A 13,263-nucleotide genomic window follows, 5' to 3' on the forward strand; every position below is an offset into this window, starting at 1 on the left:
TTCAAAAACGTACCCATTGTTCACACCACCGCTAAGGAATCTCATGAATGGTTGAGAGGCCCTAACATGCGATACTGGCCACAGCAACTGAACTTTGCGGTTTGGTGTGCCACTAGCGGCTGCGGTGTAAGTGCGAACTTGATGAAGAATTCGATATTCATGTTTCATTTTCACTTCACGGTTAGGAGAATACTACATGAGATGGGCGTTACTGCATTACCGGGAGATGCTGCGTTTTATCCTAGAGATAACAAATACGACGTTCCAGCCTATAACAGGCTTTGTAAGGAGTTCGGTGTTGTAGGGAAGGATTTTAGATGCACTACCGGTGCTAACAATGGTTTGGGACATATTTGGGCTTATTGGGGGATTGGTGGGCATGTGCTAAGTGATAAGGAAGTTCATGCGCTGCAGTTGCGATGGGACACGGGATATCACAAAGAAACTCACGACAGTAGCACCTTCTTTGAACCAAATACCAAAACCACTAAGGAAGTCAGAGACGGACCTCTGTTCAAAGATGAGGGCGGTAAGTATGCAGGGGCCAATCCACTGATTATTAAGATTACCAACGACGAGCAAACGAAGCAATACTTTAATTTCATACCCCCAGAAGGTAAAGGACTAACCAAAGCCGGCCTTGCCCGTTTGAACCGCAGCATAGAAGCTTACGTGTATTCCATCCTTGGAGCTCAGGTAAACACCCGATCAAGTATAATCGGAAATACCGGCGCCGCAGAAGAGACGCGAGCCGAAGCCTTGATCTTATTTGAAAGTTCAATCTTGGAGGGCGACATTAGCAAGGGCGTACAGCGTTACCAACTAGCTATACAAAATTCTAAGACGAGGTTGGACTATGCAGTAGCACCGGGTTGTTGGTTAATGCCTAGTAACTTATCTATAAATACTGGTTCTGTAGTAGGATACAACAACAAACTTCAACGAGCTACTAAGGATATGAAGTTTGGGGTGAACGACGTGAACTCTGACACTCTTAGGAACATTCCTCACTTCGTGGAGAAGCCAAAAAAGGAACACGCAGAAAAACCCGAACCAAAGAAGAAGCCCCAAAAGAAGGTCCTGCCTACGATACCCGAGGAATATGACCATAACTTACTAAAGGCCGGCGTAGCAGCTGCAAGCGTTGGTCTAAGCTATTATATATGGCGATGAACAACCCCTACGTAACTGGAGTAGATTGTGTTTATACGACTTACACAGGCGAGAAAAAATACACCCAGGCATCTTGGGTTGATGTCACGGGCATGTCCGTGAATTTGAATTACTCAGGAAAGAAATTGATATTATGCAGCATTTCTTTGGGGGCCGTTAGCAGTGCGAATGTAGGATTTCGTTTCTGTGACGACAATGGAGTATTGCAACCCATGCGCGCGAAGACGAACAACAGAGAGCCCACGCATTTCTCAGTAGAGCCGCCAACGAATAGCGCCGAGAATCTTTCCGTTTGGACTTTCCACATGGTTGCTGATTGCCACGGAAAGGTAAAGCTGCAGATAAGAGTAGATGACACCGGGAGTGTTTGCATAAATAGCATAGAAAATCAAAGGAATACTGTCTATAACCACATGACCATCAGCACTTTGACGGTAATGAGCCTCTAGAAGGGAACTTGTTCCCTGTAATATATGAATCCATACGTGAGGGAAACGCGTTATACCCACCGCTTAGATGAAGAGGGATATGACAACGGCGCTTGGCATGACGTTGGACTGTGGGTTGAGGTTGGGGGCACTGCATTGGTCATTTGCACTATTAGCATTAATGCAAATACGCATGCGAATGTGGGGTTTAGGCTTATCGATGAGAATAATAAGCCCCTGCTTCCTTATCGAACTTCAACGAACACCAGGAAAGTTACCCATTTTTCGATGGAGCCCTACACTAGGTCCTCTGAAGACCTAACGCCAGTAACTTTTCATATGCTAGCCAATTGTAAATATGCTAAGTTGCAAGTCACTTCTGATGACGGCAAGTTTGGGATAAATCGCATAGGTCGCAGGCCCGCTAATGCAGCCTGGAGTCATAAGCCCATTTCTACCATGAGTGTGTTGCCGTTGGTTCCAAATTACCAGGGCGGTGCTAATACCGTCTTTCATTATCCTCAAAGCAGGACACCGTCCGATGAGAAGGATAAGATCAAGCCTTCATCTTCTTCAGGAGGACCACCCCAATAGCGACGACCAAGATCCAGATGTTATTCCCTACAAACTTCAACAGTTCGCCGCCGGCCCTAAGTGCCAAGGAAACAACTGAACCCAGCAGCCCAGGAAGACCGGCTGCCATCTTTTTTCCCAAGTCCGTTAGTCCATTGCCTAATTTCTTTACGCCTGCACCTGTAGCCTTAAGCGCGGATAGGATAACTCCTACTACGCTTGAAATAGCGACCGCAAATGCCAGCGGAATGCCATACTTCAAAAGGGCTCTTTTTACCTTTTCCTTGGTGGTAAGCCCCAATTCTCTTTCCAGGTTGTCCTTTTGCGCTTGTAATTCCGCGACTCTTTCCTGAAGGGCTTCTAATTCCCTTTGTGCTGCCTCCCTTTCCTCTTCGGGACGAGTTTGGTCATTAATTATTCCTGCTGCCGCTCTATTTGCCCCTCCAGGTCTTCGATGGCCTGATCTCTTTGCCGGATTTGCTCCTCTTTAGTGTTGATTTCGGTAATCAACTGCCGCCGTTCCTCCAAAGAACCAGCTATGGTGGTTCGTAAGTTCTTAGCTTCCTCCTTGCTTATATCCAGGTCTTGCAGGGCGAGATTGAATGCCCTTTGGACGCTGTCTTTTTCGCGAAGAGAAATGTCTCTTTGTTCTCTAAGTTCTAATATGCGTTGATTCTTGTCGTCAAGTTCTCTCTTTTGAGCATCAAGGAGTAGTCGGTTTTGCCGCATGTAATCTGCTTCCCTTTCCTCCATCGCTTGCTTTAGCTCTTCTACTTCCCTTATCGCCTCAAGACCTTTTTGTTGCCGCTGCATTATGGTCTTGAACTTTTCAAAGGCTTCGCTGGTGTTTTCATCGTTTTCTCTTAGTCTTTCCACCAAATTAGGTCTTCCTAATGCGTCTTTGATTTCTTTTGGGAGATTACTGGTGAGCCTGTCGGAGTCTCTCCTTTGGTAGAGATTATACCACTTATCCCTTCCTTGATACTGGATTTGAATTTGCCCCTTATCTCCGGTTTGGAAATTAAGGCGGGTCAAGTCCACATTTGGAAATTTCTCCCTTACGTCGTCTAAAAGCCCCCTTAGCATTTCAGTTCTTAGGTCCGTGGAATCCAAGTTTTGCAATTCTAAATATTCTGGAATAGATCTCCCTGGGTTCCTTGATTGCCACTTATCCTCTAAGGAACGCCAGGCCTCGCGGGCCCTACTTCCGAACCTATTTCGAAGCCTATCCCAAATATACTCGCGGGACACGTTGTCATTTGGGATTAACGTATCGTATTCTTCGTCGTTAATATCGACTTGGCCTTCTTCGGTGGTGGGGTCAAAATCCGTTCCTTCTACTTCCATTATATATGATAAGCTCAAAGTTAAACCCCAACATATTACCTAAGCAGGTTGGCGGACTGAAAGCAGAACGCACCTTTCACCGGGTCACCTTTACCCCCAGCAGCGCTAAGCCAGGGGAAACCCTGTACGTAGGCGTGCCCCGCCTAACGGATAACCTAGTGTTGGTTCCTGGCACCCTGGCGCTAAGGTTTGACCTAGCAATACAACCAAACACTGCGGACGTGCGTTACGTCGTCAATAACGTGGGTAGAAACCTCGTTTCCAAAATACGCGTAAAGTTCGCCGGGGAATCCTTGCTGGACTTGAACAGGTATGATTTGTATACCACGTACAAAGACTTATGGTTGACTGCATTTGACCGCGCGCAAAGGATAGAGCAGGGAATCGCCAGTGATGCCATACGCAAGGTAAGAAGCGCAACCTCTGGCGCCTCAGGAGAAGACGAAATAAAGACGGCTTATGGTACTAAGCATGTAGTTCCATTAGATTTCGAAGTTATCACGAACCACGGTGCATACTACCCAAGGCAGCTAAGCGAACTACAGTTCGAAGTAACCCTAGCAGACACTACGAACATCCTACAGGGAAAGGACGTAAGTTCAGCAGCCGTCCACCCATACTCCGTTACTAACTTAGAGCTGCAGTATGAAACGGTATACAGCGAAGACTTAGCACGTAGCGCCGGTATGGAATACAGCTCCGGGAAGGCTTTCCTTTACGATCACGTCGTGATGTACAAGACGTTCAGCTTTACAAATAACGTCGAAGAGGTCATCAACCAAAGCATTAACCTTCCCAGGCGCAGCCTCACAGGGATAATGTTGCTGTTCGCAAAGACATACACGGCAGGAGTGCGTGACTCTGAGGCGTTCTTTAATCCTAACATCACTAACGTAGGCGTTAGCATTAACGGAGTGCCTAATAAGGTTTACTCACAAGGGATAAAGCCCGCGGATATGTACCGGGAAGTCGCACGTAAGTTTGGCGACCAAATTAGCCCCGAGGAATTCTTTAAGGATAAGTATGCGCTGTGGATCGACATGCGCACGACGAACGACGAAGACCTACATGGACAGGGATTGCGGCTGGTAAATACCCAGGACGGTATTACGTTGGAGATCAAGCGCACCAAAGACGCCAGCGACACTACTAAGATCAACGCATATATCTTCGTAGTCTCAGACGCGCAACTGAGTGTAGAAATGAATCAGCTAAAGAGCGTTGCATATTGATGACTCATCCTTTTGATAAAAAATATCGTTGGTATATAATGCTTCGCGTATTTGAAAACAACGAAACTAAACTGCAATGCATAGTGCAAGGCGACAAGCTGTACTTTAAAGCAAAGTCAGTAGCAGGAGCCTTGGGCTACGCTAACTCTCGGGACGCAGTTAGAGCACACGTTTCAGAGGAAAACAAGGTAACACTGGGGTCTATAAAGGGTGTAGGGCTGACCGACACCCTTAATGCACAACCCAATGCTGTATACTTGACGGAGGAGGGCTTGTATGAATTAGTATTCGGGTCAGAGAAGGTAGCAGCTAAGGAGTTCAAAAAGTGGGTGTTAGGCGACGTCCTACCCACCCTCAGAAAGACAGGTAAATATGACATGGAGAAGCGATTCGACGGCTCAAACCCAATGAAGTTTAAGATAGAAACTGAGGCAGACATACACGACAGAACCGTACACAGGGTGCGTAGGTTTCACCCGCACGTAATCATAGTCCCAGGTCTTGGAGAACTGCAGGACACCGTAAGTAAGCGCATTAAAAGCTGGCGGAAAGGCTACCAGGCAGGTCAACCTGATCTGCTGATCCTTAACAATCACAACAAATACAATGGATTATGCATAGAATTGAAGACACCCAAAGGCACCGGCGTATTGTCCGAGAAACAAAAGGTAATGTTGGAACGATTTGAAGAAAATGGATATTTAACCATCGTAAGCAATGATTATGATCTGCTTTGCAGGGAAATAGATGAATATGTTGCTGGCATTCGCATTCCTTGTCCTTGGTGCATTAAGGCATTCAAAGGTCAAGACACTTTAAGCACGCACCTTAAAATATTTCATAGGTATAATGATTCTTAAACAAACATACTGGCGAGATCTGCTGCAAGGCGTTTCATACCGAATAAAAAACTACGTCGCATTCGAAGACATCGACCGTTTGAGGTTGGTCTTAGAACGCGACGGTCAGGAATACAGCCTTTGGGCGCCTGACTGTGTGAGATACATACTGCAGGGTGAAGAATATACACACCTACGCAGTCATGGTAAGGTAAACGGCCGATGGAAGTTTGACATCGAACGTCGAACGGAGAATAATCCATTGTGCGACTAATCCTCTTCATGGGCGGATAAGTAGTCATCTGCTGTGTCTGCCCTCTTTTTTTCTCCTATGTAATTTGCAATGTAAATCAAAGCTCCGCCTGTGAATGCAGCTATGTAAGGTAGCATATATCTTATTCATTTTCTTCCTCTGCGGTAATGCAGCTACCACAAACATAACCCATGGTCATGGTAACCACCACTCCAATGCAAAATACGATATCTTACTATTTTTGCAAGGGCTTTCAAAATAGGGGTTTCAAATGTTGACGTTTAAGTTAACTTTTTGTTAAGACAGTATGAAATATGTCCTTCGTCTTCTCTGGTGCATTTACAGCTATAACATTCATCTGTCCAATACTTTCTGTTAGTCCAGGGAACTCCTTCAGAGCGTTCAAAGAAAGGAAATAACCGTGAGAGATGTTTATAATTATCTATACAACCTTTAAGGTATTCTTCTTTATGAATGCAATCATTTAAAGGTCCGAGACATATCTTACAATCTACGTCCTGGAGACTATATTCCTTTGAAAGGCGCATATAGGATATCTCATGCCTTCTTTTATGCGTTTGGAGTCGTTGTATGCTACTGAATACTTTCTCACAGAAACTACATTGACGGCTATTAATACATACACCTCTCTTTAAATGCTCATGCAATCCTGTAGGAAATACCCCACCACAATTATCGCAGGTAATACAAATGCGCTTCTTTACATGTTGCTGCATCTTTTGCTGTGTACTGAATTCCTTAAGGCAATCCTTACAGATCCTAGGAACGGTTTCCTTCTTACATACAGCATTATTTACGTGGTATTCTAACCTCTGCCTACTGCTAAATGTCTTCTTACAATCTTTGCAACTCATATATTTAACAATTATCTTAACCTTTTTGTCAACATTTCATACCCCTATTTTGAAGACCCATGCAAATTTAGTAATCCTAGGGTATGTTTTCAGTCTTCTTCACTGGAACTTTCATAGAATCAGCTTGGGGTCCGTGTGACAATAGTGACCCTCAAAGTCATCGCACGCATACACCTTGTTACAACTAAGGCAACGATACTTACCGGGTGACGTTGCTTCTTTCACAGGCTTGGAGGGGGCTTTATCGATAGGTTCTTCTGGAACGACAATAATGCAGTCAGCAGGTGCTTCACACGTAATACAGTCCATATATCTATGGAGGGTATCGCATGAAGTCCTTAATGGACTCCTTAGCCCAGCCCGCCATTGTCAAAAGCGCGCCAAACCGTTCTGCGCGCTTCAGACCACACATTTCATCGTACAATTCCTGTACGCGCTCTTTTAACCGGTCTATCTCTTCCCTTTGCATTTCTATGGTGTCTTTTTTATCCTTTGCGTCGGCGGTAATCCTTCTTACTGCTTCCACTGGTTCCATTGTATATATAATGGATCCGAATCATATTCCCTGCAATGCTCTGATAGTAGGACCCACCGGCTGCGGAAAGACCCAGTTCATCGTGGAGCAGCTATTAGGACCCTTTAGATACCGCTTTGACTACATAGTGCTGCTTTGTCCCACCTACGTGAATAACCGCACCTGGGAAGGCATAGGAGTGAAAGATGACGACTTCTTCGTAGATATCTTAGATCCTAACGAGTTATCCAGCCATCTTAAGTTCTGGCACAAGCAATTCCCTAAAGATACACAGACGCTCCTCATATTGGATGACATTGCCTGTGGGGACGACGTAAAAAGGCGCACCTCCGAATTAGTGAAGCTCGCCTTTAGCGGCAGACACGACAATATCAGCGTTTGGTTGCTTTCCCAGCAGCTTACCAGCGTCTCTAAGCCCTTTAGGGAAAACATAGGCTCTCTCGTAGTATTTTATACTCCGAGCAAGTCTGACCTGGAAACCATCTTAAGCGACTACGGCGGTGAGATATCCAAGGAACAGTTACACGAATACATGCGGCATTTAAAAACGCACCAACATTCCAAAATGATCTTCTCTTTGAGGTTTCCGTATGACGTTAACATATATGGACATTGAGCAGCTCATAGATGAAGTCCCCACACAGTTAGATGAAAGTAACCTCAAGGAACAACTTAACATTCTTGTGTCTTCGGGGAACTGTAAAGAAATGATAGGTAAGGAACTTACCCATGAGCAGGTTAATAAGCTGTCAGAAGAGGAGGTTAAGAAGTTCCATAAGAGGTACGAGGCTGCCCTTGCAAGTAAGACCACGGACGCCGTAGCAGACTCCGCTATCCGACTTGCCACTAAATTGCTTGGACTTGCGCTGCCCATAGACGACGTGGAGCAACTACAGAAGGACATAAGAGATGACTATGTCATATCCCAAGAACTTAAGATAACCTGTGGGTGGTTGTCTTTGAAGTGTGGTAAGTTAATGGCAGTCGCCTCTGCGGCTTTGCACGTAGCTCAGCATGTCGACTTGAAGGAGGTACTAGGTTCCTTCGGAACATCTTGGAAGGACTTCAAGAAGGACAGAGAAGTCGAAAAGGTCTTCCAGGCGGCACTTGCTGAGGTACCTGATCAAGTCGCCTCAAGTACCTAGTCAAGTCGTTGTCAAGTCACCTCAAGTACTTAGTCAAGTCGTTGTCAAGTCACCTCAAGTACTTAGTCAAGTCGTTGTCAAGTCACCTCAAGTACTTAGTCAAGTCGTCCTTAAGTCATTCTCAAGTACTTAGTCAAGTCGTTGTCAAGTCATTGCCAAGTCATTGTCAAGTCGTCATCAAGTTACTTGTCAAGTCCTTCAAGTCCCTTAATATAAGATGAGTGACACCGAAGAACAACCACCCGTAGAAGATACCAAGATTACCAAGGCTAAATCTCCGGGCAGAGTCGCTGCCGGAAAGAAGCTCGCGGAGATGAATAAAAAGAACAAAGCAAAGAAGGAGGAAAAGGTGGAGGAAGAGGAATCCTTTATCAATCCTGGGTACGTCATTGGCGCGTTAGGAGTCGCTATAGCAGCAGGCAGCCTCTACTTACAATGGCGGGCTACGAAGCCAAAAGTAAAGTGGGAGGCCGCAACATATCACGCACCTGTGGAGGTTAGAAAAAGTAAGATCCCTGAAATGGAATAACCTTCTCGCTTTGTAATATAATGTCGACCGCGTTGTTGAAAACTGTTGAAGAAGCAGCTATCATTACTTCTATTGTTGCGGGTATTGGTTGGGTAGGTAAGAAAGTGCTCAAAGAAGACTTTACTGAAGACCCAAGCAAGAGCTTCGCTAATTTCGCTAAAATGACCGCTGCCGTAGGCGGGGCTATCATGGTAAAGGATTACCTACGGAAGGAAAAGTACCTACCTAATGTATAATGGTTAGCTTAGTCGCAGGTGGAGTCATTGCAGCTTTAGCATTTACAGGGGCTAATTATGGTGGTCAATATTTGGATAGATTAGTTAGAGGTGATCGCAGCGGAAATCTGGCCGCCGAAAGAAAGAGACACGACTTAGCGCTGGAGAAATATCAAAGGGACGTGGCGGCTTGGAATGAAAAAAGACAAGCTTACAGGGATTGGTTGGATAAGAATTACCAAGACAAAATGCAGGCGGATAAGAACTTCGAAAACACAGACTACGCCTTTAAACTTTATGCGCAAGCGCATCCCACAGTGGCGTTAAAAAAGCCTCAGTTCAAGAATTACTACCAGCCTTCTAAGAAACAAAAAGATAGTGAGTTGGTATTCGCGTGGGGAGCGCATAACCGGGTCGCTGGCCAGGACGGCAGGGCTTTGGGCGTAATATTGTAATATTAATGATTCGGTCTGTTTCGGGAATCAGCGCCAAAGAAAATTGGACTTTATCCCCGTATTTGATATCCTTTCCCATCATAAAGCTGTAAAAAGGTATACGGTTGTGTTAGTGCGATTGCATATAATTCTTGGTATAATTTTAATTATGATTTGGGCCTTGTCATACGGAAGAATTCCCATTGGCACAGCCTCAAAACCAAAAATAAAAAATAACATAAGCCTATTACAGTTATTACACACACTATAACCTGGACTAAGGACGGCTACGCGAAGATATGGATACAACGTCTATACAAACAAGGGTATATGCCCCATGAAAAATGGACATTGTTCAAGATAAAAATATGAAGCCTGATATTTAAGAGCGGCAGTTTCACGTAACATCTGTTAGTTCAAGAAAGTCCTTGAGGCTCGCCTTTTACCCTACTATAGTACACCAGTGACGATCAATGAAGGTAGAACTTGAAGGAATTAATGGCAACTAGTCGCATCCTCTTACGAAGTCTTTTTAGTTGCGACTAATTGACCTGCAATAGTTACAACAAGATGGAGAAAAAGTCTTCCTTATGTCCAAGGTTTCTGAAACCCAAGGTGAAAGGTAATCCATGTAGAACTCTAGCGTCGTTTTTACCCCAAATGTAGAATACACTACTCCATTTATTGAGCTATGACTTGTCTAAGTTTAGGTCTATAGACAAGCCAACTGAGGATAAATTCATACACATTACCAAGGTGAAGACCCGAAAAGGACGGTGTTTGGATTTTAACGGCACGTTGACCGTGTAAGTTAGATCTATATCTCATCCTGGAATGTTCATAATTGATAAAATGGGGTACCAGCGCGGTATGCTAGAGGAAACAAACTTCTTAAAAGGAACTGTTACTATGGACCGGAAGGACTCTTGCGAGAGGAGGGCTGTCCAGCTGATCATTAAGAAACTCATTTGGCTGACCTGTATTTGGCCAGGGATCAGACGGCGAAACAAACGGCTAAGAGTTTTCACGTTTGGTGAAACTATTTGATACATATAAACATAAACCATCTGGGCATGGATGTTTTAGTATTTTCACAGTGTTTGTTTTGTCCTACCTATTAGTAATTTATTTTCGCCAGGCCACCCCAAGTTTTCTACGAACGTAAATACCCCCACATGAAGTTATATCAGTCAGGCGGGATTTGCTTTCTTGCCGGAAACGCATAAGGTGAGGAAAGAAATGCTCATAGGGGGAAGCGTTTTGTTCATCGCGCCAGTTGAATTCTGAGGGGCGAACGAATTTGTACTGTTTATTGATTACCATCTTTAATTTAAGGACGCCGAACACATAACCAGTCAAGGAATTCGGGGGAAGTCCAGAGCCCCTACGTAGAGGGTATTGGATAAGCGCTGGTATGAAATGGACCTAAGCTGCCCTGCAACTACGTTGGATCGGGGATCAGGAGTATTAGTTTATGGGACTTTGTGCAGTTTAGTACCAAAAAGGATTGGCCCTGAATAAGACCCCAACGTCACAAGATTACGCAAGAGCAAAGCAGTACGTACCAACAGCGGGTCCAGAGCATCCGTCGACAGTCCAAATAAGACAATTGGCGAGCGTTCTCTTTGGAGGACCAGTCATTGTGGGAAACGAGCTGGAAGATTCCCCCAAACGAACACAACAGGGAATAGTGGACTACAGAGGCAGTCCCCCCAGTCAGTCGCGGCTTTGGAACAACGCAATAAGGCAGGGACTATGTGGCTACGGGACGTGAAACCCAGGTGATTGCCATAAAAGAAATGAAATACCGTGGAACACAAGTGCGTTCGATCAGAATAGTTCGAGGGCAGGTTCTCCCTCCATGAAAAGAAGGTAGGTCAACGCTCACGTGTTGAATCGATAGTCTAATGAGCCGGGTGCACCAGCGTCGTGACTATTGAGAGGAGGAGGTGATCCAAAAGAGCTACGGATACCTAATTGGTCATTTGAGAAAACTTGTACCAGGATCCAGATAATTTATCTTTTTGTTTTTTTATTGATAGGCTAGCTAAAGATCAGGGTCAGCCTTTTTTAATCATTTGTATTATCTTCATGATAGTGTGTTCCACTACGTGGGTTCGCAAAGCAACAGGAAGTGCTTATTTTTGTATCTGATGTTTACTCTGTTATTAGCTATTCGGTCGATGCACTCCTCAGAGTATTAGAGACTAATTTTTCGCCCAATCGCATTTTACCGTCAAATAGAATTTTGGCAGCTGACTATGTTGAACATTATCCTGCGTGACGTTAAAGGTATATGATGACGTCATAGTCTGCGGGCTGTTAATCTTATGCCGCTTGTTCCGTTGCGTGTTAGGTTAATACGTGAGGTGACGCGCACTCAGATGGCGTAATGTCCCTTCTTTTTTAACCATTGTGACTTTTGTTAACGCACGGTATTGATTTTTTTTTTTGCTACGCCGTCTTAACAGTTTAGCACGCTTGTACAATCTCTGGTTTTCGGACCCATACGTATTCCACGTGGGTGTTCCTAATCATTTCGTGTTCATCTTCCCCAATTACCTTCTTATTCTTCGCAGAGAAAGGAAGTGATCCTCGGGTAACCACTGGTGTCTTTATTTTTAGTACGATGTCTATGGCGGGGAGGCTGGAGGCCTAGTTGATTTGTAAAGTTTCACCGTTTTGCACTTTCTAGAATTAGGGAGTTTTAGTCTTTTTGGTGTCGTGTACAGGAGGCGACAGCTTTTTTCCACGGTCTCCGTACTTTGGCTTTAAGCTTATCGTAGTAGAAACTAGTAAATAAGCAGGCTTCGATAGATCCCCAGCACCGTAAAGCATGTGTAAACGGCTTGTTTAGGAAGAGGTTGCCCTTTTTTCATGTGAAATCACGTAGGAAGGTCAGCATTTCTAGTATCTAACGAAGCCTGGCTGGACACGGTTGCTTCTGGTTCCTCTGGTGCGACTATTTTTACGCTTACGAGCTTGCGGATGTTCTCCCATTGTCTTTTCCGAACCGCTGTGTTCAATAAGTTTGAAGAGGTGGTTTTTCTCGAAGGTCATTTTTCGCGCGGTACGCTTTTGCGTGTTAAGTTAAAGTCAAGTAGGGGCGATCCAGGGGTTCCTGGTGAACTTTTAGGATCTGTGGTCTTCTCTATCTTTTTTTTTCCCGCCATTCGATTGTTCGCACGAGAACTGCAGGTGCGGTAATGTACCAATCTTTTCCTAATCCATCAGGTCATAGTCGTTTCCTGTATGTTTGTAACCAGGGCACATTTGCTTTTCAGAGGACTTAGCTGGCCTTAAATGGTCTCTCTATCGCTATGGTGCAAGGGGAACTTCATTGTGTCGCCGTGGACTAGTCGCTCTGGGTCTCCAGAGTCTCACTTCTTAAAACGTACCCTTGTCTTCCTCCTTTCCTACCTGCATGGAGAAGTCTATCGGCTTCTATCGCCTTCCACTGGATCCCATTCGAGTTCTCTTACACCCAGGTATCGGTACTGTGTTTACAATTGTGATTTCGAAACCATATAATTGTTGTTATGTTATGTTATATTCCAGGTAGTAAATGTATGTGGGCTGGTTTTCTCGGGTCGTGCTCTAAGTAAGGGTTTGTTTTTGCGCGGGCGTTGGAACGTCGGCTGAGGTCGCATACGGCAGCCACGAATACCGTCTTCTCTTATTTGCA

This window comes from Actinia tenebrosa, unplaced genomic scaffold (genome assembly GCF_029948245.1).
Source record: "Actinia tenebrosa isolate PJP-AT-01 unplaced genomic scaffold, QUT_ActTen_1.0 PGA_scaffold14__42_contigs__length_11649687, whole genome shotgun sequence".
NCBI classification, from domain to species: Eukaryota; Metazoa; Cnidaria; class Anthozoa; order Actiniaria; family Actiniidae; genus Actinia; species Actinia tenebrosa.